The sequence below is a fragment of the Meles meles genome, chromosome 15 (assembly GCF_922984935.1).
Source record: "Meles meles chromosome 15, mMelMel3.1 paternal haplotype, whole genome shotgun sequence".
NCBI lineage: Eukaryota > Metazoa > Chordata > Mammalia > Carnivora > Mustelidae > Meles > Meles meles.
The window spans coordinates 40046598-40073232 of record NC_060080.1 but is presented as its reverse complement, the minus strand read 5'-3'; the positions used below and the strand labels follow the sequence as shown (position 1 = coordinate 40073232).

General features: G+C 47.1%; 1 long non-coding RNA gene across 1 annotated transcript; it reads left to right on the top strand.

Annotated features, from left to right (window-relative positions):
- The first annotated feature begins 80 nt into the window (after positions 1-80).
- On the top strand, positions 81-21265 carry LOC123926062. Its single transcript, XR_006815148.1, has 5 exons — positions 81-167; positions 1381-1468; positions 12712-12835; positions 15751-15815; positions 20417-21265. It is a non-coding gene; the product is annotated as an uncharacterized LOC123926062 (long non-coding RNA).
- Positions 21266-26635: the final 5370 nt, after the last annotated feature.

The window sequence follows — 26635 nt, the reverse complement described above, 5'->3', positions numbered from 1 at the left end:
TCCGAGCTCGCGAGGGGGGCTCCCGCGGCGGCGCCGCCCCCGGGACGCGCGACCCCTCCACCCAACGCTGCTGGGGAGCCCCGAGGGTAGGCTGGGAGGAGCCAGGGTGTTGGGCACCCACCGCTCACTGGAAGTCAGCTTGCGGTTAGCTGATGAAGGAACAAAAGGTACAGCTGGACTGATTGTAGGCTTTTACTGCGCTTAGGACTGGTACTTGCGGAGCCGGTGAATGGAGGGGATTTACGTAGTCACGTGTTTCACTTGCCAGCACAACACCCCAAGGCCCACCAGGGTTCAGAGTTCCTGGGGCCATGAGACCCTTGAGAACTAGGGTTCTCTGACCAGGGCAGCCTGGGTGTGTGTCTGGGGACTTGCAAAACATCTTTCTGTTGTTCCACGTGTCCAAGAAGAAGAAAATAGTGCCGATTACCCACTAGTCTCATAGTTGGGTTATTGGGGCCCAGAGAGCACAAGTGAGTTACCCTAAATCACTGAGCCATTTGGTGGCAGAGCAGATCAGAACGTCCTCTTGGAGAGCCGCTTTCCATACCTCAGGAGTCTCCCTTGATTCTGGAGAGGAAATGTCATACATATTTTTAAGGCATACATATTAGTGAATCCCCAAATTCAAGAATGAAAAGGAATTTAAAGCACTGATATGTTATTTCTTTAACACAACGGAATGTGTATAGTGTGCCTGCAACATTTCTGTGCTTTAGGACTTGTTGACTCCTCAGTGAGCTCGGTGAAATTGGTCTGCCTTCAGAATTTCCTTTCCGGTGAACAGATAGAATCACATCATCACCGGTATCGGTGATACCGGTTCCGGTTTAAAAAGGAAGATCCTAGACACTGAGTCAAATGTATTTAAGTCAACTGAGAGTTTTGTCACTCTTTTTTGCAACAGTTTGTAAAGGGTTTGCACAGCTCCCAACAAGGTTTGGAAATGTCTGTGTTCTTTTCCTGGTGGGGGCAGGGGTGCTGGAAAAAATGTGGTATCTGGGTAACAAAGATCAGAAAGGGAAATCTTGAAAAGGAAAGGGTGGGGGTGGGGAGACCCTGCTGTCATACTTTCCAAAGAGATTTTGCCATAAAAATATTTCTAGGTCATTCTAAGGTGAGGACATGGGAGCATTTTGAATATATTGGAGGAAAAGCTGTCACAGAGATCTAAATCCAGTAGATTGGCCAAGGTTGGCCAGGCAGAGCAGCTGCTGGGGAGGGAGGGTGGGGGTTGGGGGGGGGGGGCAGTCAGTGACAGCTGCAGGGAAAATGCTGAACACCTCACCACTTCTCTCATGGATACCAGCCCAAGGCCAGACGGCTTGATCAAATACTCTTTACCTCTCTTTGCCTAGCTTCTCTTTTCCTTTCTCCCAGATAGATACTCCTTGTTGGTAAAATGCCATGACAGCATTATGGCTGACATAAAGATCCAGGTGCCCTGGCTTGGAAGAGTGGGTCTAAGGTAGGTGCGAGAAAGAAAGGGAGCTTGAACCTGCCCCCTGTCCCCGCCTAACGGGATGGCTGTTAAGCTTACGCTGCACCCAATTCCTCATTCACCCCCTTCACACTGGTTGGGAAGAGAAGCTGACTTTACAACAAGACAAGTCCCTGCCCTAAAACATCTTTTTTCCTAGCTGCAGAGTCGTCCTAAGCTAGTGCTCTGCATTGAGATAGAGATCCTACCAACTGTAGATTAAGATCAGCCGCTAGCTCTCAAAGCCTTACCTGGAATCTCTTCAGGTCAGTGGCTGGTCTCAGAAAAGCTCAGGACCCTGGCTAGCAAAGTGGCCAGACTGTTTGTAAATCTGGGACAGCTACCATGATTTTGTAATGCTTTAGCTCCTTATGTTCATTTTGTAATGCTTTAGCTCCTTATGTTCATTAGGTCATTCCGACAGCAGACATTGTGGTTGCCCCCAGTATCCGCTCCCTCTCCCCTGCTTTGATACAATATATGGTTTAGGTAAATTTGCCCCAGTCTTAACTGTATGAGTGAGCTTTGATTGGGTCTAGGTCAGAGGTTCTCAAGGTATGGTCCGTGGAGCCCTAGGGGGGGTCCCTGAGGACCTTTCAGGGAATCTCTGAAGTCAAAATTAGTTCCTTATGATCTAAGATATAAGTTACCTTTCTCATTGATGGTGCAAAGGTAAAGGTGTGTAAAATACTGGTGCCTTCACACATCGGGGCACTAATATCACACTAATATCCTTCACTGCTACGCTCATGGTAAAAAAAAAATTTTTTTTAATTAAAAAAATGCTGTTTGGTTTAAGAATGTTCTTGATGGAGCAGTAAATATTACTAAATTTATTGAAATCTCAACCCTTAAGCACATATCTTTTTAATGTTTTATATGACAAAGTGGAAAATGCACATAAAACCCTCCTGCTGGGGACTGAAGCAAGGTGGTTGTCCAGGGGAAAGTTCTCGTGTGACTGCAAGCCGTACTAGCTGGTTTTGTGAGGAGTGGGGGTCATGGAACACCATTTTTACTTGAGAATGCAACTGACAAATTACAGTGATTTAGTAGACATTTTCTTGACAATTAGGTGAGCCTGTCTTTCCAAGGAAAACAATGGGCTGTTAGTTGCCAATGATGAAAAAATTCCAGATTTCAAAAGAAATGTAGAATGTTGGGAGAGTTTGTATCACCATGGGACAGCTTCTCAATATTTAAGGACTTTTTTGATGGGACTGATGGTGATATTAACAAATATGATTTGGGGATAATGGATCATGGATGATGAGCCAACGCTTGGAAGACTTGCATTTACTCAGTGAGTCAGGGCTTTCCAGATGGCTAATGCCTGATGTTACAAAATCACAGATGGGTTAAAGATGAATTTTAAAGGCAAGGCAGACAGTGGACTTTTAATGGTGTGAAAAGTTTATAGATAAGGTTTCAGATTCCACAGTGCAACAAGCCTTGAAGATATGGCCTCTTGTAGAGTTTTGGTACAGTACCAAAGAAGAATAGCCGCAATTATCCTAAAAAGCTGTTAAAATACCCCCCTTTCCAATTACATATGGATGTGAAGCAGATTTTCTTCCTGTACTTGAACCAAAACAATTTGCAACAGATTGAATACAGAAGGAGATAGGAAAATCCAGCTGTCTTCTATTAAACCAGATTTAAAGAGACTTGCAAATTAAAAAGTAAAGGGGAAAAAAAAGCCATTTTTCTCACCATCTTTTTGTTTTGGAAAGCATAGTTATTTTGGAGGGGATATTAATGCCTTTTAAAACATAGTAATTTCTTAACTTGTTATAGCATGTAAATGTATTATTTTTATGATGATTTAGTTTATTTTTTAAAATATTTTATTTACTTGAGAGAGAGAATGAGTGAAAGAGAATGAGTGGGGGGTGGTGGGAGGCAGAGGCACAGGGAGAGGGAGAAGCAGATTCCCTACCAAGCAGGGATCCTGGGACTCTGGGATCATGACCTGAGCCGAAGGCAGCTACTTAACTGATTGAGCCACCCAGGTGCCCCTCTTTTATTAATTTTAATAAGTATAATTTCTAATTTGGCAAATATCAATAGATTAAAACTCCATTAAAAAGATTCTTTGGGATCCTCAGTAATTTTTAGGAGTGTGAAGTGTCCTAAGACTAGAGCTTGAGACCTACTGGTCTAAACCCCTCAGAGTCATCCCATCCTCCTTACCACTAGAACTGATTCATGGGTGGCCATAGGAACCAGACTGATCCAGTGAGAGGAAATATCAGATTCATGGGATGGTGGGAGAGAGATGCTTTCATCTCCAGCTAGACAGGAGTCAGGCAGTAAGTAGCCCCAGAAGCTACTGGTAAGGCAGTCATTTTAGACTACAAGAGGAACTTACCTTAGAAGAGAATAATGCTGAGGGAAGCAGAGAGGGAAGTTAGGAGGAAACCATACCATTTATGACATTTTTGAGCCACTAGATCAAACCAGCCCTGCAGCCCATCCTGCCTCTATACAATCCAGTTTTATGAGTCAAAGGAGTCTACTGTGGGTTAAACTAGGCAATCTCAGGCGCCCCCTTGATATTCTGTGTACCTGCTTTTGAATATTTTTACCCCAATTGGGGCCTAAGGCCTCAGGTTAGTATACTTTCTAGGGTTTATTCATTCAGCTTTTTCATCATATCATCAATGTAAGTTAGCTTCTGAAAGGAAGCTGGAAAGCAGAGCAGGGACTGGGAGGAAAGGGACCTAACACAGACAACTGGGGTCAAAAGTGCCAAAAATACTTGTGAGAACAATAAGGAACAGTGGCATATGATCTTGCAGAGCAAAGTTATAGCAGATTTTTATTTTCTTTTGCTGCTTTGTATTTCTCAAATTGGAAAACATGAGCATGCACTGCTCTTTTAAGGAAAGAAATAGAACTATATTATTGTTTTTTTTTTAAGATTTTATTTATTTATTTGACAGACAGAGATCACAAGTAGGCAGAGAGGCAGGCAGAGAGAGAGGAGGAAGCAGGCTTCCTGCTGAGCAGAGATCCCGATGCGGGGCTCGATCTCAAGACCCTGGGATCATGACCTGAGCTGAAGGCAGAGGCTTTAACCCACTGAGCCACCCAGACACCCCTATATTATTGTTTTTTAATAGCCCTTGAGAAGCTCACAGGCTTAGAGAGCACACTGGCATCAGGATATGGCAAGAGACGTCTTGGGCTAAAATTGCTAGCAGGATGGAAGATCTGTAAGGGTTGCCAATAGGCCCGGAAGACAAAGTTCCCTTCATTTACAGCTTTGCCAAGAGCCAACCTCAAAGATTCAAGGGGATGAGCAAGAATCCCCAAGGGTTAAGGAATCATTAATTATGCCTCAAAGTGGCTGGAATATTTGCAGTTGAGAAAGAGAGAGAGAGACCAATGTGAAGAGTAGGCCAACACTGGAAAAGGCTTGAGATACCACATTAAGTGAAAACAAAAAAATAGGACACAGATTATATGCAAACTTCTATCATGTGGCCAAAAACGAGAAGAGAACTTGGAAAAAGAAAACAGTTGTGGTGTTAGGGTGGTAGGATCATGAGTAATCTTTTTTCCCTTTGTAAGAGATGTCCTTTCATGTTGCTATAATGTTGTTTTTTACAATAAATAAAACTGAAGGGAGTCATTGGTTTCAATTACTGAGGTCTCAGAGGCTTTTCCAGATGGCCTGTTTCTTTCCGCCTGCCAAATGGCTCTCATCTGACACCAAGACAGAAGCTGTGCCTTCCCTAGGTGCCTGGCATCTTTGAAGCTGTTAGGGGTGATGCTGTTGTGACTATCCTGTAGGTGGCCAGAAGGAAAGGCGGGAAGGAAGCTGTAGCAGCGGAGATAGAGGCTGTGTGGGAGATGGCGGGGAGGGGGAGGCAGCCATCCCTCACCCTCTACCATCGCCTTGTTGTCGGGTTTCCCACCCAGGTATTGTCTTTGTCTTTTTCTCCTGGCGAGCTTCACCTCCTATTTGACTCCGATCCTCCTCCTCCTGAGATGCTGTCCCTCCCTTGGTCGCCAAGGGCTGGAACACAGCTGCAGCCAACAGAACACAGGCTGTCTGCTGCCCTAAAGCACAAAGGAAGTCAATCCCTTGAGGTTTTTCTAGGAATGTTTCCTGTGAGCAATCACAGGGAAAAGCAGGAGTAAAACAAAGGAGGGAAACATCAGGGGAAGGCTGTTTGTTGACAGAGGGTGGCTTGGATTGAGAAAACAGTTGCACACAGACTGAATCCTTCTAGAAGTTGTAGGCGGGCCCCATATTCGGGCACATCTGCAGGCTACCGTTCCATCCTTCCTCCACCTATATATTCACTGCACAAACATTTCCCAAGGGCCTGACATGGGCCAGGTATGATGCTAAGTGCTATTCAAAAATAATCTCATTTTATCTTCACAACCCACCCCACCACCCCCCCCCCCCACCTTGCAGTAGGTCTTCTTTTATCCCCATATCTTATCTATGGAAGTTGAGACTTGAGAAACTTAGGGACATGCAATAAACTGCCAAAGGTTACATGGCTAAGAAGTAGCAAAGTCAGGATTGGAACCCAGGCCATCAAACACCAGAGTTCACCTAAGGCACAGTCCTTCCTCGAAAGGTCAATGGGTCTAACTGAAGAGAAAGACACATTAAAACAAATGAACAGGGGCGCCTGGGTGGGTCAGTGGGTTAAAGCCTCTGCCTTGGGTTCAGGTCGTGATCTCAGGGTCATGGGATCAAGCCCCGCCTTGGGCTCTCTGCTCAGTAGGGAGCCTGCTTCCTCCTCTCTCTCTCTCTGCCTGCCTCTCTGCCTACTTGTGATCTCTGTCTGTCAAATAAATAAATAAAAATCTTTAAAAAAAAAAAATGAACAAGCGAAACCAGTAGTAACACTATGAGATATAACAGAAGGGCTATTCACAAGCTGGCATAGTGGTGTGGCCATTGGTGTGGGGGAGGGGAGTCGTGGCTGGAACTGCCTCAGGGCTGCCCAAGGACAATTGAATCTGGCTTTTTGAAGGATGAGGTGGGTATATTGGTAGGATATTAATTCGGGCCTGTATTCATTTTCTGTTGCTGTGTAAAAGATCTCCACAAATTTAGCAGATTAAAACAGCACAAATATACCGTCTCACAGTTTAAGTCCAGGTCCAGTGTAACCGAATTCTCTGCCTAGGGCCTCACGTGACAGAAATCAAGGTGTCGGCCAGGGCTGCCGGTCTCAGGTGGGCTTAGGGTACTCACTCAAGTTCACCGGGTTCTGGCACAATTTACTTCCTTGCTGTTACAGGAGTGAAGTCCCCGGGGTTGTTTTGCAAGCTGTTGGCCAAGGACCACCCTCAGCTCCTCAGGGCAGCCCAGGGGTTCTTGCCCTATGGCTCCATAGCAAGTTCGCAAAGTAGATGGTTGCTCTTTTCCAGGCTAGCCAGAGCACAGCTATGTGACTTTTTCTTCTACTACCAATCGGACATAACTTTCTGCTTTTAAAAACCCCATGTGGCTAAGTCAGGCCCACTCACGAAGGTAACACCCTTATAAGATCAGCTGATTTAGGACATTAATTACACCTGCAAAATGTCTTCATAGCAGCAGTAAGTTAGCGTTCGATTGAATAACTGGGAGAGAGTGTGCATCCATCAGAGGCTAGAGACTGGGGGCAACATCTCAGAATTCTGCTCACCACAGTAAGATTTAGCAAATGGAGAAGATGAGGAAGATCAATCTAGAAAGAGGATACAGGGTGAGCAAGGCTTCTGGGAGACTGCTGGAAAATGATAGAAAAGTGAGTGCCTTGATACCAAAACCCACAAGAGTAGATTCCGGAGAAATCTACCCTGTCAAAAATCCCTAAGATGCCAGGAAAACTATGAAAAGCCTGTTTTTACATACAGTAAGTCTGAGTTGGCAGGAATGGCAGGAAATCCCTCAGAGGCAGAAACAATGAGGAAGTGTGAAGCGGGAGAAGTGAGCAGGAGCCAAATGATAGAAGAAATAGAAAATAAATTCAGACTGAAGTGGGATATGAGAGTAGATTGGAAATCCTTATGAATACCCAGAACCTGCAAAAGACAGAAATTTTAGTGGATGTTGTCAGACCTTGCTCCCCAAGGGAAACAGTGGCATAAATGCCATAGACCATTACTTGCCTTAAGATATCTGATTTTATTTTATGTTAATTTATTTATTTGAAAGAGAGAGAGAGAGAGCACACAAGCAACGGGAGGGGCAGAAGGAGAAGCAGCTCCCCACTGAGCAGAGAGCCGGATACGGGGCTCCATCCCAGATTCCTGAGATCATGACCTGAGCTGAAGGCTGACACTTAACCAACTGAGCCACTCAGGTGCCCCGAGATATCAAATTTTAGTTTAGAATGGAAGCAAAAGAAAAACGAAAGTTTCCCCTAAGAATTTCTAATCAAAAGCCTGTCCTTATGCAAGTTTGGGGCTGGAATTCATACCCTCTTTGTGACCAAATACCTTTTAAAATGGTCGTAGGTTCTCAGGATCCTGGGATCTGGTCTCATATCTCCCAGTCAGGCTCTACACTCAGCAGGGAATCTGCTTGGGATTCTCTCCCTCCCCCTCCCCCTGCTCATTCTCACTCATAACCTCTGTCTCTCTTCTCTCTCTAAAATAAATAAATCTTTAAAAATAAATAAGCAAGTCATCATGCAAGATTGAGGGCAAAATAAAGGCATTTTCTGACAACAAAAATTGATGGACATACCCTAAGTAATGAAACATCTAAGGGATGTACATTAGAGAGAAGGAAAATGATCTCAGAAGGTCTGAGATGCCAGAAGAGTATGAAGCAAAGGCACAAGGGAAAGAGTTAAAAGGTGAAACTTGATTCTGGGAAAACAACCAGCTGAATGCACAACACCATGAAAATCATTCATGAGCACCCTAAAATTGGAAGAAAAGCATTTGTAGGGGGGGCAATGGGAGATTTGACTGGGGCCAGAACTTGAAAGGTTTACCAGCTGAGGGTGTTTGGACTTTATTCTCCTGGCAGGAGGAAGATATTGATTTGTTATTGTTGTTGTTGTTGTAAAATGATAAGATGCAATGCCTGGGAACAGGACCAAGCAGGTGTCATCCATGAGTGAGGGAGGCTGGGTGTGAGACAGTTGGAAGCGGGCAGAGAGGAGAGGATCCCGCAGCCAGAAAGCCCTTTCTAAAGGGGTCAGTCATTGCTCAGCTCTTATCTACTACTGCCATGTGGGAGTTGAGCTCCCATGTTGCCAGATCTTTAGTTTTCCAGAGAGGCTATAATCGGAGGTTTGGGTCAGTTTTGGTGTTCTCAGTGTTTAAAATAAACCCATGGATTCAATTTTTTTGAGAAAATTGCATCACAAATGAACATGTGTGGTGAGACAGAACTTTCACACGGAGGGCCTGAGGGTTTGTGACACCTGGACCGGTAAAAGTGATGATGTGGAAACACTGCTCTGGTGGAGTGTGCAAGGCCTGCCTGCGACGCTGGTCCCAGCCCTGCTGCCTCTTCAAAAATTATCTTGCCTGGTCAGGTTTGGTTTTGCTTCTTTACTCCGGGATGCTCTCATATCACCAACAAGGCTGTTAAGTCCTTAACCGGTGGGGGTCTTATCCTCTCTGAACACACCACAGGTTAGAGCACACTGCCTGGCTTTCAGTGGGTAGGGCAGACAACCTGGTGAGAATTATCTCCCTTCTTCTCCCTCCCCCAAGTCTTGTTCTCAAAGAATGGAAGGTATTTTTTTCCTCCTTCCAGCCCCTGAGGGTTGCTGTACCCTAGGGATTTGGATTTCCCTTGCCCAGCCTCTAGTGGATGGCCTCCTAAAGAAGCTGAGACCTATGCCCAGTTCCCCTGAACTGTCCTAGGAGGTAAAGAACCTTCTATAGGAATGCCCGAAGATGGCCCATTACTGACCACTAAATGCCACAACTGGGCAAGAAACTGGAGGTCTTGTGGTCGAGACCATGGCTGGCCTGTGTGCGATGAGGGCATCTCTGGCCCCTGGAGCCACAGATGTACAGAACCAGACATAGAGGTAAATGGTAACAATGAGGGAGGAGGCCCCTGACCTATTTTCCTGGTGCCATATAAGGTCTAGAGTTCTTCTACAACCACCTAGGAGCAGGAGGGAAACCAACAGTAGCTAATGTTAGTCATCTGGTCAACCAGACACAACGAGATTTAGAAAATAATAGGCACTTTTGTGCCAATCCCGTGGGCACCTGTGAAATGTTTGTAGATAGCAGGAGCTCTACCAGCAATGGAAGTTGAGGGAGGTGGGAGAGGAGAGTTGGTAGAAATGGGAGAAGTGACCAAGCCTTGGATATCATGGAAACATGTCACCACGTCTGCTTATCGCAGAGGGGCACTCATCCTTTGTGACATTTTCCTAGAGTCAACAAGGAAAAATCATAGCTTTTCCACTTTATATACGCTTAAAATAATGTGGTGGTGTTTTTTTTAAATGAAGTGTAAGAGACCTACCAAAAACTTCCAGAATCATCAGTGCAAAACTCAATGAATTATTTCTAAGTGAACAGACCGTGTCAAAACAGGTCCAAAAACAGAACATAGCCTACCTTCCCAAAGTCTGCTTTGTGGCTCCTTCTGGGCACTACCCTCACCTTCCTCCTGTGATGGTAGCCACTCTTCTGACTGCCAGTCCTTAGATTATTTCATCCTGTTTTTGAACTTTGCATTAAAGAAATCCTGAAGTGTAGACTCCCTGTGTCTGGTTCCTTTCGCTCACATTGCATTTGGGAGTTTCACTTATGTTGCTGCTTCCAGCTTCCCTTTGTTCATTTCCATTGTTGAATATGGAAATACCCTGATTTATGAAATCCCTTGGTTGGACATTTGGGCTGTTTCAAGCTGGAGACTATGATAAATTATTGTTGTTGTTTTTAAACCTTCAAGAAGGAGAAGAGCAATCTTAAGAGAGTAGTGGAATGATGGGGAGTCCTGTGGTCATCTCACCATGATTACTCATGATTATAACATTTTACTGAACTGAAATGATCTGAAAATACCCTGTGACAGTTCCCGGCATTTTCTTTGTACTCCGTAGAGCTACATGTAGGCACTTAAAAACTCAAAAAGAGTCAGAAATGGAAACAGTCCTATCATCCATCCCAAAATTTCCCAAATTTCAGTTCTACAAAGGCCATCTTTGTGACTTCTGCCATATTCTTGTACCACCAAGACTATCACTTCATATTTTTCTTCCAACTGTCTAACTTTTCACATTTAGAGATCCATTCTTGGGGTGCCTGGATGACCCAGTTGGTTAAACACCTGACTTGGGCTCAGGTCATGATCTCAGGGTCCCCTGCTTATCGAGGGGTCTGCTTGTCCCTCTCCCTCTGCCCCTCCCCCTGCTTGTGCATGCCCTCATTCAGTCTCCTTCTCAAACCAATAAATACATAAAATTTAATACAAAAATCCACTCTTGCCTTGTCCTAAGAAATAACAGCTATGAACTCCCGGCCTTGATAGGTGACTACATTGCTTCTATTTCACATTAGAACAAACATATAACTATTCAAATACATTTGTCAGTCTGCTACCTGTGCGAGATATTCTCTGTTGCCTACTTCTGGGCCATTCCCTCTCTCCCTCCTTCTGTAAGCTGACCTCCACAGACTGCCTCCCCCAGCTCCCTTGCCCTCTGCCTTTGTGTGTGTTCTGCTGAGAGGCACAGAAGAGGGGCTAGAGGTCAGGGCCTGTCTCCCTACCCCAGCTGGTGGGGCTCCATTCTCTGTCAAAGGCTATGGGTCTGGTCAGGCAGCTGTCTCTCACAGTGAATAGTTTTATCCCCTTGCCTCTCCAGACATTCGAAGTTCCTAGCATTTTACCATTTCTTGGCTCCATTTTGTGCCCATCCCTTTATAAACAATCCCTTACTCAGCCTTTTTGAACTTCCCATTTCAGGGGGCCATCTGTTTCCTGCTAGGAGGGACGGGATATCAAACACCACCAATGGTAGGCATGCATTCCTTGTTCTGTACAGTTGCTAGCTGAGACCCAGGAGGGAGCTCACGTATCCAAGGTCCCCCCCTCACCTCCATGGGTGCCTGGGCTGGGAATAGTCTCCCTGATTCAATGCCTTTCTCTAGGTGGATGCTGCTCCTCGGGGGAGGAATTGTCAGTTCTGATAACAATGTCCAAGTGGTCAATATTGCAAGTCCTCTTTCTAATCCTCTTTCTCTTACCTCGTCTTCCCGGTCCTAATCTCTTTTTTCTTAAGCTGTGCCCCAGATCGAACTGGATCTCAGCTCACTTATTTCTTCCCTCCCCTAACCTAATACTGACACGTGGCTTGCATCAGCTCTCCCAGAGCCCCTACCTTTGTTCAGATACACATGCATTTCAGTTCTCTCCTTTGATCATGAATCCTTCCCAGGGAAGGCCCAAAGCCCTGACCCAAACATCTCTTCCTCTATGAGCCTGCTGTGCAAACTTTTCCCCTTTGTCCAGAAATAATCTTTGCCTCCCCTGTCTCCCAAAGCTCTACCTTAGCACTGGCCCAAGTGGTAACAAGTTGTGTGTATGTGTTTCCTTGACTACACTGTGATCCCTTCTTGGAATGATCATGCCCGACCCCTTTGGATGAATGATCAGCACCCATCCCTGAGCCTGACTCAAACACTTCATGGTGCTTTGTTGAATTAAATTGCATTCATTCGGTCATTAAGAATATTAAAGCATGAGAGACAATGTTCTAATGGGTCACAGATGAATTCCTATCCTGCTAATTTTTAATGATTATTTATTTTAAAATGGTATGTCGGAGGTATGGCCCAAATTGAGGGTGCCTCTTTCCAATCTCTTATTCTTCCCCTGCTGGAAAGGGTTGGGGAAACAGTCATCGGGTTTCATTCTGGGTCCTCCAGCTGAGGTCCTTAGATGAGCAGCATTGGGCCCATACACTGTGGAGTAAGTGTGCAAACACTGTGTGCATGAGAGGAAATAGAAGGGGAGTGGGGCTCAGAGTGCTTTTTGAATTCCCGAAGGCGTCCAGCTCCAAAGAGCACGTTGACCTTAAACGTAAAGGATGTCTTCCTGACCTCCAGCATCTGAGGTCAAGTTAAAGCCCCTGTGAATTATATATTGTCCCTTCTCCTGGGTTTTTCCTCTGTGCATGGATCTCCCATGGGGATCTTTGGGAAGGGTAGTTTTGTCCTCAAGAAGCAGCTTATCTGGAATCTGGGCATTTGAATGCAGGGTTATGACCGTGTCCTCTTTTTTTCAGACATAGTTCCTGCGAGCATCTGTCCAGGGCCCGAGCTTGGGAGGCAAGTCTATTGTGGAGAGCATCCAGCCACTATGCCAAGAAGGGCCTCCATGTTTACCACTGACCATGAGCTCACCCATAGGTGAGTCAATTCCCAGCTCTGAGCACCTTGGGGACCTTGGACTGTGAGCTGGAGTTGGGGGGGGGTCACATGCTGTCAGGACAGGGTTCTCCAAAGGGGCCAAACTCTTACACAGACACCTTACCTCTTAGGAAATCTGGAGGTTGGCTCTCCAGGTCAGGCTCCCCTAGAGGAGCAAAGCATTAGGATGGAGCGCTGGGTTTGGGATTGATGGTGGCCTGGGGCTTATTGCCCACGATTCTCTTCTTCTCTTTGTTCTGTCTCATCCAGAGCTGAGGGAAGAGGCCTTGACAATCCATGGAGTTCAGGGGAGCCTGACCGTGGCTACAACACTAGTCTGTGGTGGTGTACCAAAGGAGCTCCCAGGGTCTTGTCCTCTCTCAGATATCCTCCCTGCTGCACCTCACCCTGGGATACTGCCCCATACCTGGTCCATCGCAGCCCCCCCTGCCATGCACGTAGAGGAGAGGGCCCCAAACTGGACGTTGGGAGCCCTGAGTGCGAGTCTCACTTCTGCCAACAACAACCACTGTGTATTTTTGGACAAGTCCCTTAACCTCTCTGGGTCTTGAATCCCGCAGCTGTAGGAGGGAGATAATAATCCTATAAGGCCCTCAAGTGTTGCTTTGAGAATCAAGATAATGAGTGTGAAAATCTTTCATTTACTCTAAAGTGTGAGTAGCATTTATTATTATTTATCCTGGAAACTCTTCCTTCCTTGGGGCCCTGCTAAGTGAACCTAAGAGTGAATGGTTAGTAATGAACTTTTAGTTTCTCCTCCCAGACTATTATTTTCACTTGTAACCGAGATGTTCCATGCCTGCATTCAGAGGAAAGAACAGGGAAAAAATTCAAGGTTCGCAGATGTGCTAGGGGAGAACATTCCCTAGTAGGAGGTCCTGCTTCCTTCACTGGATGCTCAGCAGACCTCACTATCTCTCCCCATGAAAGGATGGACATCAGTATCTATGTCAGGGAAGTCTTTGTGCAGAAGGCTGAGGGGAGAAGAGTGTCCAAGGACAAACACTTGCTGGGGAACCCGACTTCACAACATCCCCCATTTGTCACCCACTTGGTAGCTAGCTGATGTGTCCATGAGGCTGTTCTCAGCAGAACACACCAAGACATTGGGAAGGGGAAAGAATTCTTTTCCCTGAATTCCTGTGTTACACTAGTGAAAGGAGAGAAGAGGGCCAAAAAGTTTCGTAATGTTTGAAGGCCCCTTTCCTGGTGTAGGTGTTTGTCTGCATTCCGATAGGTCGGTGGCTGCTTTCTCTCTTGCTCAATACTTCCTCCTGCATTCCGTCCACCTTCTTGTTTCCCCGTCCAGAGTTCTCCACTCCTTTTCCAGCAATTTCTGTCCTCTAGGCCCCCATCTCCTCCTCCTCCTCCCTCAAATACAGACCCAGGTTCATCTGAGACTTTCCCCGTTGACTTTGGCGCAGCCCCCCATCGCCTCTCCCAGTGTCTGGCTCATGAATTCATTCTCCTTTCATTCTAATTCAATTCTAGACATCACCCTTCTGTTTCCCAACTCTCCATAAGCTCCTCATTATCTATCGAATTAACTGCCATCCTCTAAGACTGGCCTTGGAGGCTGTCCTCCACCTCGTCCCCAGGGCAGCTGCTGGCACAGACCTGGGCCAGCCACACCATCTCCCGTGCGTTGGCACAGCCTGTTCGGCGTACAGAGCTCAGAAAGAGGCATTTGGGGACACCTGGGTGGCTCAGTGGGCTAAGCCTCTGCCTTCGACTTAGGTCGTGATCTCAGGGATCGAGCCCCGCATTGGGCTCTCTGCTCAGTGGGGAGCCTGCTCCCCACCGCCCGCCTGCCTCTTTGCCTACTTGTGATCTCTCTCTCTCTCTCTGTGTCAAATAAATAAATAAAATAAAATATTTTTTAAAAAAAAGAAAGAAAGAGGTATTTGACCTCAGATATTGGCCCACTATTCCTGCTGGCCTAGGTGCCTTTCTCAGGTACCTGCTGGGCCGAGCCAGCCTTTTGGACCTCATCTACTTTTCCCTCACTCCTTCCCACCCCGCTCCCTGGCCCAGTGCCCTACTTGCACCTCTCTTGAAAACCTCTCCATAGCCTGTCTCTGTACATTTGTTATACCATTCCTTCTACCCAAAGTTCTTTCATTTACCCCTCACAGTCCCCACTCCCGGCCTTCCAGGCCATCTGAGTGGCATTTCCTCATCAGCCAGGGTACATGGACGGTGGTGGAGCTGGATCAGCTGTTTACCAAGGGACCCAAGCTGCTCGCTGTGTCTTTAGATTTTTCCCCTTGGGCTCCTCAGACTCCCCAGAGAGGAATCTTCCAGGCTCTTGCCTGGAGGGTGGGGTCAGGCTGAGTGTGTGTTTAAGCCCTAAGTGGCAAGAAGGGCGGGGAGTCCTTATGTGTAAAAACCAATGGTATCAATCCTCTAGCCTTCTGTTTTCCATGCTGCACCCCGCACTGCACTGTTACTGAGCCCCCCATCCCGAGACCCACTCCGTTACCCTCTCAAGGGAGTAAACCTGCAAACTTCTGCTGGGGCAAGACAAGGCAGGCACCCAGTAGGATGGAGTCAGAGCTGGCCGGCCTCAAGGAAACCAGAAAGCACGGTAAACGCAGACACTCTGGGACTCCTCCCCAAGTGCAAAGGCTGCTTGCTAGGTGTTCAAAGTAATTTGCATATATTTACATATTTATGTTCACCCCTTGAACCACACTTCTCCAAGCTCTCTGCTCTTAACCCCACCCACCTGACTGAGGGCCTGACTGCTGGTCCTGAGCCCCTGGGGCTCTTGCCTCCTCCTTTTGAGAAGTCCGTGATATGATTCATCCTAGCTTTTACCAAGTCAGGCTTGGGTGGGGCTCAAAAGTCAGCCTGGTCCGTTATCCCTCATCTGTTTGCTTTCCTGCTTCCAGAATGTTAGTGCTGCCTCTTGGTGTGGCTGCTCCTGATCTATCACCCGTATAAGAAAAGCGAAGTGGTAAGTCTAGCACTTTTCTGAGTTCCATGCATTATGCTAGGCAACATGCTCAGGGGGGAGTGGGAGCGCCCAAATGTGTAGCCAGTTGGTCAAAATAGGGGTGGCCAGGGGACCCCAGAAACAGCATCTGGCATGTGAAGCCAGGCAGTGTCGCTGGAGACTGTCCTTCCCACATGGAGTGTGCACTGATTCAGGGCAGTTAGTGTAATAACTGCATTGCTGTCCTACAGACACAGAGGGTAAGGAAGCCACGCCCCTCCCCCCCACCTTCCACCCCCCATCAGGCTGCCTGGTAGCCAGAGCACTGGGCATGAAGAGGTCACAGACCACAGACGGTCAAGTGAAGCTTTCCGGACTTTAGCTGCCCTTGTGACCAGGGCCTTCTCCTTCCACAGTCAACATCAGAGTAATGGAGTGTGAGAGTTTCCCCAGGCCTCATAGGTCCAAATGAGGTAGTATTTGTGACCTCACTTCTCAACATCTTCCCTACATCCAGCCCTGCAAAATTGCCTGTGCCCATGGGACTTTCTGGGGGTGCCCAGGTTCCTCAAGTTTGCTCTGGAACAAGTCCGGTCCGCTCTTTTCTGAGGTCGGCTGGACACCGCTGCTTCCCTGTGTTAACATCATTTTGCATCTATTCTGCTTTGCTTGCCTTTCCACATGAATTGTACCATCCAAACTAGTTTTTCCCGGCTTCAGGTCAGGTTCAACCCACAGAAGGCACTGGAGGCAGGGGCTAGAGGAGGGTGAAGTCAGGGTATTTATTCCCTCCTCCCTCCTTACAGGGAGTTGGTTGATTCTTGTAAGAAAGGCTACAGCTGGTGCGGTTGGGGTGCCTGGGTGGCTCAGTGGGTTAAGCTGCTGCCTTCGGCTCAGGCCATGATCTCAGGGTCCTGGGATCATGTGGGGCTCCCAGCTCAGTGGGGAGTCTGCTTGTCCTTCTGCACCCTCCCACTTGTGTGTACTCTCTCTCAAATAAATAAATTAAACGTTAAGAAAGAAAGAGAGAAAGAAAGAAAAGAAGGAAGGGAGGAAGAAAGGAAGAAAGGGTACAGCTTTCATAGGGCGGCCCATATGCTAACCCCTCCCTCACTAGTCCCCTGGCGGGGAGGAGGAAAAATCTTCACCACCCCTTGTGGGTTTCCCTTAACCCTGCCCACAGCACTGTAAATGGTCCTTTGCTTCCAGTTGAGACTCTGACCACACACCTCACTGGTGTTTCTGCTGAATACACATCCTCAGCCCTTCCCCCCCACGTCCCCAGGGACATCGCCAAGGATCCTTCTCTGTCTCATTGAAGCAGAGCTGCCCTCGCCCTCATGCCCCTCTGGCAATGCAGGAGGGAACACCTCTCCCTGCTCTGTGTTCCTCTGCAACAGGGTCTCAGAGATGTACTACCTGTGCCCCCAGTGGTTTCTAGAATTGTGAGGGAGACATCTCCTTCTGTTTGACGTGCATGAGGCTGAAGGAGGAGTGTCGGAGTGGGAGGTGCTGAGCCGGAAGGAGCCAGGGAGCCGTGCTCTCACAGATAGGCACTGCATTCGGGGCTGGGGGCCAGGAGCTGGGAGCTGGCCCTGCTGCTAGACGGCTGTGTGACCTTGGACAAGTCACTCTCACTTTCAGATTGGTTTCCTCTCCTGTATCACAGGCATTGTACTTGGTGATTCTCAAACTGCTCTGGGTCACCAGCTTCCCTTTGGCCAGAATAACTCTTGTTTGATCTATTTTTAGAATCCAGGCTTTTTGTGAAGATTTCCTTTAAAGTATGATTCCACTGTTTTAAAACTGTTTGAAAGCAGCTGGACTAGAAGACTCTAAGGTCGCTTCCAGGCTTAACATTTTTTAACATAAAATCACCCTTGTCTTCCTCAGCATTGTGCCAGGGAGGGTCTGATTCCAAGATTTAATGGGAAACTAATGATTAAAGAAACTAATGATTAAAGGCCCATCTCCTGCCAGGCTCTCTGCCACAGCAAATCTACCATGACTGGGTAAATGGTCTCGTTCCCTCCCCAACCATCCTCAGCACCTTCTCACTTACTTCTCATTTACTTCTGCCACTATTCCCAGGCGAGGGAAAAAAAGGGAAATTTTAAATCAGTTGCATAAAATGCACACCAGCTCGGTGAACAAAAATGTGAAAAAAGATGGAAGTTTTAACAAATTGATCTCGGGAACTTTGGGAAGCCTTGGACCATAGCAGTGGAAGCTGGCAGCTTCTCGGTATTCTGTCCCAGACATTTGGTGTTGGTGAAAATTACAGAGCAGTGATTAATAGTTTGGGCTCTGGGGTCAAAAGGATATGGGTCAAATTCTGGTGCCACCGTTAACTCACGGATTGATTTTGAAAGAGTTACCTAACCATGCTGAACCTTTTCTCATCTGTAAAATCAGAATAATAATTATATCTACTTTATAGAGTCATCATGAAGATTGATTGTGAGATAATACATGTGTGATGGTTAGCACAGTGCCTGGAACATAGATAGTATCCAAGAAATCAGCTATTTATGGTTATTGTCATTAGAACTATTTCCCTTGGCTTCCAGGAAGCTCAGAGGTCAGAGCTCAATCAAGTGTGTAGCTGAGAACCCTCCTCAGCATCATTCTTTCCCCCTCGGCTCCCACGTCATAGCTTCTTAACATAGTTACCACTAATCGAATTCTTTGTACGTGCCAGAACTCAGAGACAGTACCCAATACCGAGCACAGTGCTGGGAATATATATATATATCTCGATATATGATAGTGGAGTAATCAAATGACCTTATCCAATGCTCCCAGCAACCCTGAGACGATGATATCATCGTCTTAGAGGAGACATATTTTTGTCTTCATCATGTAGCATGGGAGGCTGCTTCCTGACCGTGGGGCACCTGCTCTGATGAGACGGTCCCATTCTGGGTGCTGAGAAGGTGGAAAGCTTCTCTTGACCTCTGGCAGCAGGAGCATGGACATATGAACTAAAGAGAGCCAATCAGATCCTCACCTGAGACTTTTAAATCCAGACTGAGCAATATAATCGGAATCCCTTCTGGCGGGGCTGACCGCTAGGGCACCCAGTGGCCTGTGGCATCAGTGGCACAGGCCCAGGGCCCAGCTACCTACAATTCATTTTGAAAGGGAGGAGAAGTATTGTAAATGACATTATATGATGTTAGTTATATGATGTTAGCCTCTCCAGCAAGAGGCTCTCTCTTCCCTCTCCCTTCCCTTTCCTTCTGTGGATTGTGAATTTCCTTATCATTCAGTCCACTTCTGTCACTCCCAAGGGGCTCCTCTCTCAGGATGCTTGCCCTCCATCTCCTCAGCAGCTGCCCAGATGGCTCTGGACATCTAAGAAGATGAAGCAACACCTCCCCAGCTTTTCCACCCCTCCCCACCCCCACCTACCCTCCTTCTGCCCATTTTATGCTCAAACTATGCCAGTTCAGGGAAGTTGGTGCTCTTCTCCTCTTGCAAACGAAAACCCCAGGATGAGTCTTTCTGTCACAGACAGATGTGCTGTGATTGAGGGCTGACTTGTACATTTTTCTTAAGGATTAAAGGCCTTTGGGCAAGCTGGCATCAGTTGGCTTTCATGGATTTCTTTTTCATTCCCTTCTTGAACTCCTCCTTTGCACCCAGCGAGTAGTAGACTCTACGGGGATCCCAAAGGGAAAATATGTAATAAATATGAAAAAGATTATTGGGCTTGGAATTAGGAGACCTGGGACTGAACCCTGGTGTGGCCACTCACTATCTGCTGGAACCTGGATAGGTTCCCTAACCTCTCGGATCATCAGTCACCTTCTCTGTAAAATGTGCCCCTCCATACATATATTCTAAGGGTTCCTGGAAAGCTTAAGTAAGAGTGCATTGAAACACTCATCAGAATTGCTCATTCTTGGGAGACATCCCATAGATGTGTGTTTCTGTCAGTCGAAACACCGATGACAGAGCCCTAAAGGAAGATGCCCCCCCGCCCAGTCTCCAGTCACCCTAAGTGGGGGCGGTGGGGCAGAAGCATTAAAAGTCAGGGCACCTGGCAATGCGGGAAAAACCACTTGCCATTGTGTTAAGTATTTACATGAGTCGAATATCTTTTCATGTTCTTGGAAGGAATGTTTATAAAATAGAGCAGGGAGAGACCCTGAACAGCCAGCCTCGTTGGCAGAGGAAGGAGAGTGAGTGAAGGGAGGAGGGTGCCAGAAGAGAAGGTGCTAGAAAGAAGAGCTGAAAACAGTCATTACCTATAACTGAGTGTGGTCTAAATGGTCCTTGAGTCCAGTTTCCCTGTGACCTTCAGGTGGGGTGCCAAACACACTGGAAGTATGGTGTGGACCCCATGGGTGCTGGAGTCAGGACCTGAGTCCTACTCTTGTGTCGAACATCAATGAGGTGAATGAACTGGGAGGGCCACCTCAGCTCTCGGAGCCTCTCCTTCCTGTATGGTGACAAAGGGGACAATACTTGTACTTGCCTTACTATGGTATAAACAATGAATAGGCAGTAGCTTTTTTTAACAGTTTATTGTTACAGTTCACATATACAATTCACATCTACCGGGCTCGCTATTTTCCTTGGAATAAGGGCATGCTTTTTTTCATGTCAAATGGCAGGAGCTGAGGAAGCTGAGCAGAGACACATGATGCCTCTTGGGGCCACTTGGGTCCCTCCTGCCCACACTCGCTGACCACAAAGCCAGTCACATGGCTCCATCAACATCAGTGGTGAGAAGGAGGATGCTCGGGCTAATGGGCAGGGCTGCAAGGTCACATGGCCAAGGGTGTGAGTGTAAAATTCTACAGCCAGAGGGATCTGAAGACTGGTGAGCAATGATGTGTCCTATGACAGAGGACAAGAAATGCTTAGAAATGAAGGATGGGTGGGTTTGGGTCCCCTGGGACCTCCCAGGAGCTTTTCTTATGAAGACCAGCTTCTGCTCTAGCTTCCTGCTTCTGTGGGCCCCACTTTCCGGGTGGGGGACTGCGCTAGCCTAGACTCTCACATAAGCTTTCTAGACCATAGTTCCTAGTTCCTTGCTCACCAGCTACCCTGCCGCCACTTCCTCTGAGGTTCTACCAAGAGAAGCAGGCCTTCCAAGGGGCTCAGGTCTCCTTCACATGCAACGGGGTGGTCAGACCCCTTTGCTCCTGTTCCCCGGGGTCCAGCCAACTTTAGTCCCCTTCCTCCTGTTCAGTCTCCCAAAGACAACTTTGTCCCTGCAGCTTTCCTATACAATAGGGCGGAGAGAAAAGACCCACACCTGGTACATCTGGAGGAGAGAAAAGACCCACACAGCCAGGCCCTCAATTCACAGAAAAGTCTGCTTATCTTTGCTGGGGTAAGACAGAGGCTCCAGCAGTGAGAAGTCAGAACTCAGATTAGCTTTTCCAAGGGTTACCTATCCTTAGTTGACATTCTCAGTAAATGTCCCTTCCTAATTGCAATTGATTGAACTTAAAGCAAAATCCTGAAAGGTTTGGTCAACATTTTGGCATAAAGAAGCTTCTGGGCACTCTAATATTTCCAGTCTACTTAGTCTGCTTTCATTAATAATGTGAATAAGCATTTCCTTGGGTACAGCCCAGAGTTAGCAGCAATTATGAAAACTATGCAGAAGCTGGTTAATTGAGGAGCTCGTCACTAAGAGCTGTCACCTCTCTGTCACCCTCTCCCTGTGGAGGCTGTATCACTGTGGTCTTTGCAGGCTGATTTCCAGATATCCTCCTTTCAAGAAAGTGACAGAAAACAAGCCACAAGTGCCCTGTAAAGTTAAACATTCACCTATAAACCCGGGAATTCTACTCCTGGGTGTTTTTACTCCAGCAAAGGAAATTTCTACCCGCCCCCCACAAAGATTTGTACATCAATGTCCATAGAATCTTTATCCTTTAAAAAAATAAAAATAAAAATAAAGGGCGCCTGGGTGGCTCAGTGGGTTAAGCCTCTGCCTTCGGCTCGGGTCATGATCTCAGGGTCCTGGGATCGAGTCCCGCATCGGGCTCTCTGCTCGGCAGGGAACCTGCTTCCTCCTCTCTCTTTCTCTGCCTGCCTCTCTGCTTACTTGTGATCTGTCTGTCAAATAAATAAATAAAATCTTAAAAAAAAAGATTGATTTGCGGTGGGGAGGGGCAGAGGGAAAGGAAGAGAGAATCTCAGGCAGACTGCCCGACGCCAGGCTCGATCCCATGACCCTGAGATCATGACCTGAGCTGAAACCAAGTGTTAGATGCTTAATTGACTGAGCCACCCAGGCGCCCCAGCGGCTTTATTCTTAATAGACGAAAACTGGGAGAACCCAAATGTCTATCAACAGCTGAATGGATAAACAGACCGTAGAATACACATACAATGGAAAACTCTTCTGCAATAAAAAGGAAGGACAGCCAAAATATGTGACAACACAGATGTAGCTCACAGATATTATGCCGCGTGAAGGAAACCAGACATGAAAGACTCTCCGCTGCGTGATTCCGGGATTATAACACTGTTTTAGTCAGTCCGGGCTGCCCTGGCAGAATACTGTAGACTGGGTGACTTACAACAACAGAAATTTATTTCTTACGGTTCTGGAGGCTGGGAAGCCCAAGATCAAAGTGCCAGCAGATTCTGTGGTGTCTGGTGAGAGCCTTTATCCTGATTCAGAGACGGCCATCTTTTCGCTGTGTCCTCACAGGACACAGAGGTGTGGAACTCTCTGGGATTCATTTTATAAGAGCACTAATCCCACTCGTGGGGGCTTCTCTTCCTGAAGTCCCCACCTCCTAATACTCTGACATCAGGGGTTAAAGTTTTAACATAATGCATTTTGGAGGGACACAAACATTGAGTCCTCTCAGACCCTCTGGAAAAGAGAAAACCAGTCAATAATGACAGAAGTCAGAGCAGGTGGAATTAATTGGAACAGAGCAAGAAGGAACTTTCTGGGTGATAGAAATGTTTTCTATCTTCACTGGTTTGTATATATATGTCTATTTGTTAAAACTTATCAAACTCCGGGGCGCCTGGGTGGCTCAGTGGGTTGAACCTCTGCCTTCAGCTCAGGTCATGATCCCAAGGTCCTGGGATTGAGCCCCACATCAGGCTCTCTGCTCAGTGGGGAGCCTGCTTCCCCCCTCTCTCTGCCTGCCTCTCTGTCTACTTGTGATCTCTGTCTGTCAAACAAATGAACTCTTTTAAAAAAAAAAGCTTATCAAACTCCATTGTTAGATCTAAGCATTTCATTGTATATAAATTATACCTCAATAAAAAAATGTATTTAAAAACCAGCCTATTTCCTCAAGTGTTCCAAGAGAAGACTAAGGAGATCTATATCCTAAGTGTTAAGATCCATATCCCTAACGTTAATCCTAGGTGGTTGGCAACAGGGAGTCAACAGCCAACCAGCCACACTTTTACTTTGTATCATCACTTAATTATTGATGAAAAACAATTTCTGAAAATGGAGTATGAGTCCTGCCCGATTAGGTTCTTAAAATAATTTTGCAAGTGGATCTAAGGATCTGCCCAGTAAACTCCAAACATCATTATGGGCAGCTTTTATGTCAAGGTCCCATGATGCTCCCTTGCTGAGGAGCAGAGCTTATCCAAGTCCTCTGACCTGTGACATATTGGTCAAACAGAGCACCTCTCCAGCCCAAGGAGAAACATGATTTTCTGAAGACGCCTGAGAGTTGGAGAATCCCGTTAGTGGGGGTGGCAGAAAGAGCTCTGGACTGGGGGGCCGGCGTTCCTGGAGTGAGACTTTGCACTTCCAACAACCTGCCCTGGCCAGCACACACATGGAGGAACCCACTGACCTTCAACCAGAGAGAAACAGTGCTGTGACCTTGGACAAGACATTTGTTGCTTCTCCTCTAATCTCTCCAGGGCCTCGGGACTCCTAGGACAGGACGTTCATTATGACTCCGCCTTGACCAAAATCCTTTATAATCCCACACTGTGGTCCCTGCTAGGAAAGGCAAACACCTCCCTTTGCTGAAGGTCTGGTTTTGTTTGATGTGGCCTGGGACTGAACCAGGCCATGCGTTTTCCCCACTTGTTCAGTTAGACAAGATTTTAAACACAGAGCTATACTGGAACACACACACACACACACACACACACACACTCATAGTGCAAGGGAAGCTGAGAGCCCCTTCTCCCTCTTTGTCCAGCTGTCTTTGGAACGTGCTTCCTTTCCCGCTCTTCAGAGGCAGGGAGCCCTCTCCAGCTGGGGCAGCACTCAGTGCTGTCCGTTGCCGGTGGTCCCAGCCGGTCTCCTGTTCACTCAGCCCCCTGGGATGGTCACAGACAATGCGCTTCAAGGGATTGGTTGAGGGAGGGTAGCCTTGGTTCTTTTCTCCTGATCACTGTCTTCTGGGTCTCGTGCAACATGCTTGGTGCAACAAGGCACTCAGAAAGGCATACCCACACAATCACGTGGTACTCTCCAGCCAGGAGGTACGGAGCCCCTATGTGCCATACACTGTGCCGGCCACCGGGATAGGGCCATGAGCCTGATTACCACCTAGCGCACAGGGCTCACCGCTCACACGGTGCTCACAGGCAGACAGAGAAGTCAGAAGGCAGTAGCAACAGGGTGATCCATCCCACCACGGAGGAAGCGCGGCAAGGGTGAGAGTGGGAACACTGATTCAGTCTCAGGATTCAAGAAGTGCTTTCCTTGGAGGCCTGTGTTCTAAGCGGAGACTCTGACAATAAGGTGTTCAAGTACAGAAGGATGGAGAGGTAGGTATCTCGGGAAAAGGAAACAGCACGGGCCAAGACCCAGAGCCAAGAGAGAAATTGGTTCATTCAAGGGCCAAAAAGGAATGTCTCATATCTGGATGTTGAGAGCAGAAGGAGGAGGGAAGCACCTCAGCTGGCTGGTTTTCAAAGGCAGCAGACCTAGTAAGTCAAGAGCACAGACGGGCACTGGCATAAGGTTGCCTGGGATGGATCTTGGCTCTACCACTCTTCGTTGCGTGACCTTAGGAAAGTCATATGGTCTTCTCTACCTCAGTAGAATCATTGTAGCACTTACCTCTGTAGGAGGATGGAGACAGAGTGCACATAGCCAAGAACTACCTGCCGTGTTGGAATGGGTTCATTCACATCAGCCATCACTGAGCTCCTAAACCCCTTGAGCAAGTCAGGAGCGGTTCCAGAATAGGGAGCAGGCTGTAATTACAGTAGGTCAGCCAGCTGTTACCCTTAAATGAAATGCTCAATATCAAATAAAAACAACGTCTGGCATCATAATCACCAGGATAATCACAGTTCTTGCTCAAATAGCATTTAAAAAATTGCCATGTAGGGAGCACCTGGCTGACTGTCAGTGGAGTGAGCGACACATGATCTGAGGATTGTGAGTTTGAGCCCCACGATGGATGGAGAGATTACTGAAAAAAAATTTTTTTCATCTTTCAAAACGAAAAAATAAAAATTGCAAAGTCACGGCCACATGTTTGCTTTGTTGAAGTCTTAAAACTTAGACTGAGGGAAGCAGAATGTCTTCCTTTTTACAGAAAATGAAATGGAGGCTTTTTGCCTAGAAAGTCTGGGGCCTGGAGTGGATCAGCTCCTTCTCGCAGCATCCCTTCCAGGACCAGGTGGCTCCTGGCTCGCACATCCCAGCCAGGTGGGGAAATGGCCTGGGGGAGGGGTACAGACGAGAGGGGCAAGGTGACACCTGCTGAGCCCCACCTGCCTGGGGGTTGCTCACAGAGCTGGCTTGGGGACCCAATGTTCGCTGGACTCAGAAATAGGATATACTTAGAGGGGATGTGATTGTGCTTTTAAAAAATTATTCCTGGTTTATCTGAAATTAAACCTTAACTAAGCATCTTGTATTTTATCTGATAGCCTAAAGGAGGAGAACCTGGCCTGAGGACTGTCTCAAGCCATAGCAAGGTCAGGAGAGACAGTGCCCCGCAGAGTGTCCTTTCCTAAATCACCCATCATGTCATCTCTTATCTAGATTTTTTTTTTTTGCCTAAAATCTTGAAAATATGCAAAATAAGCTGCTTCAGTTGATAAAAGACTATCAGAAGCGCCAGCATTTGATTTGCCCCAAGGCAGGATTAGGAATGCAGACTGTGTCCTGGGCTCTCAGTCCCAAGCCCAGGCCTGGGAGCTCACTGCCAGAGTGATTTCCAAGGCACTGAGGCATGCACATCAAAGAGTTTGGAAAAGCCAGAGGGCGCTTGGAGAGAGAATCGGGAGCTGATCTACCATGCTGACCAGATGGGAGAACCAGGAAAGATGAGAAAGTAGCAAATGGTTCTGGGACAATGGGGAAGTATGGCCAACGCGGGCCAGCATGCAGCTGGATGTGTACCCTTCCTACAGTACATGCTGCTCAGCCATAGGATGACCCTTCTCCTCGCCCCAGCTAAATGACATTATTGAGACAGCTGATAACTTTTCCTGATTAATCGTGCCTTTCTCAACTGAAAGCAAGACAAGAGAGCGGACATAGCAAACATGGCTAGCAATTACCACTAGCTGGTAACTGTACTCTTTCCCATTGGCTTAGGATGCTGCATCAGAATCATTGTGGGCATTCCACTCTGTGCTTACTAAGCCAGATAAAACCTCTGTTCTGTTCCTGCTTTACAGCTGCTTGTCCCGTTCCTACCTACTGTCCTGATCCCTGAAGAGTACTGTTTGAGGAGAGGACAAGTTGAATGGCCCTATATTTGTGAGGACTTTTATGATCTTTTTTTTTGTTGTTCCTTTTGAACTAGTCAAGGGGGCTTGATGCTGCTGAGCAAATTTGCAAGTTGTTTTATTCTATTTCCTCTTCCCTGAAAGGGGAGCTCTGGAGGGAAGGCTTCACAGGCCTGAGACAG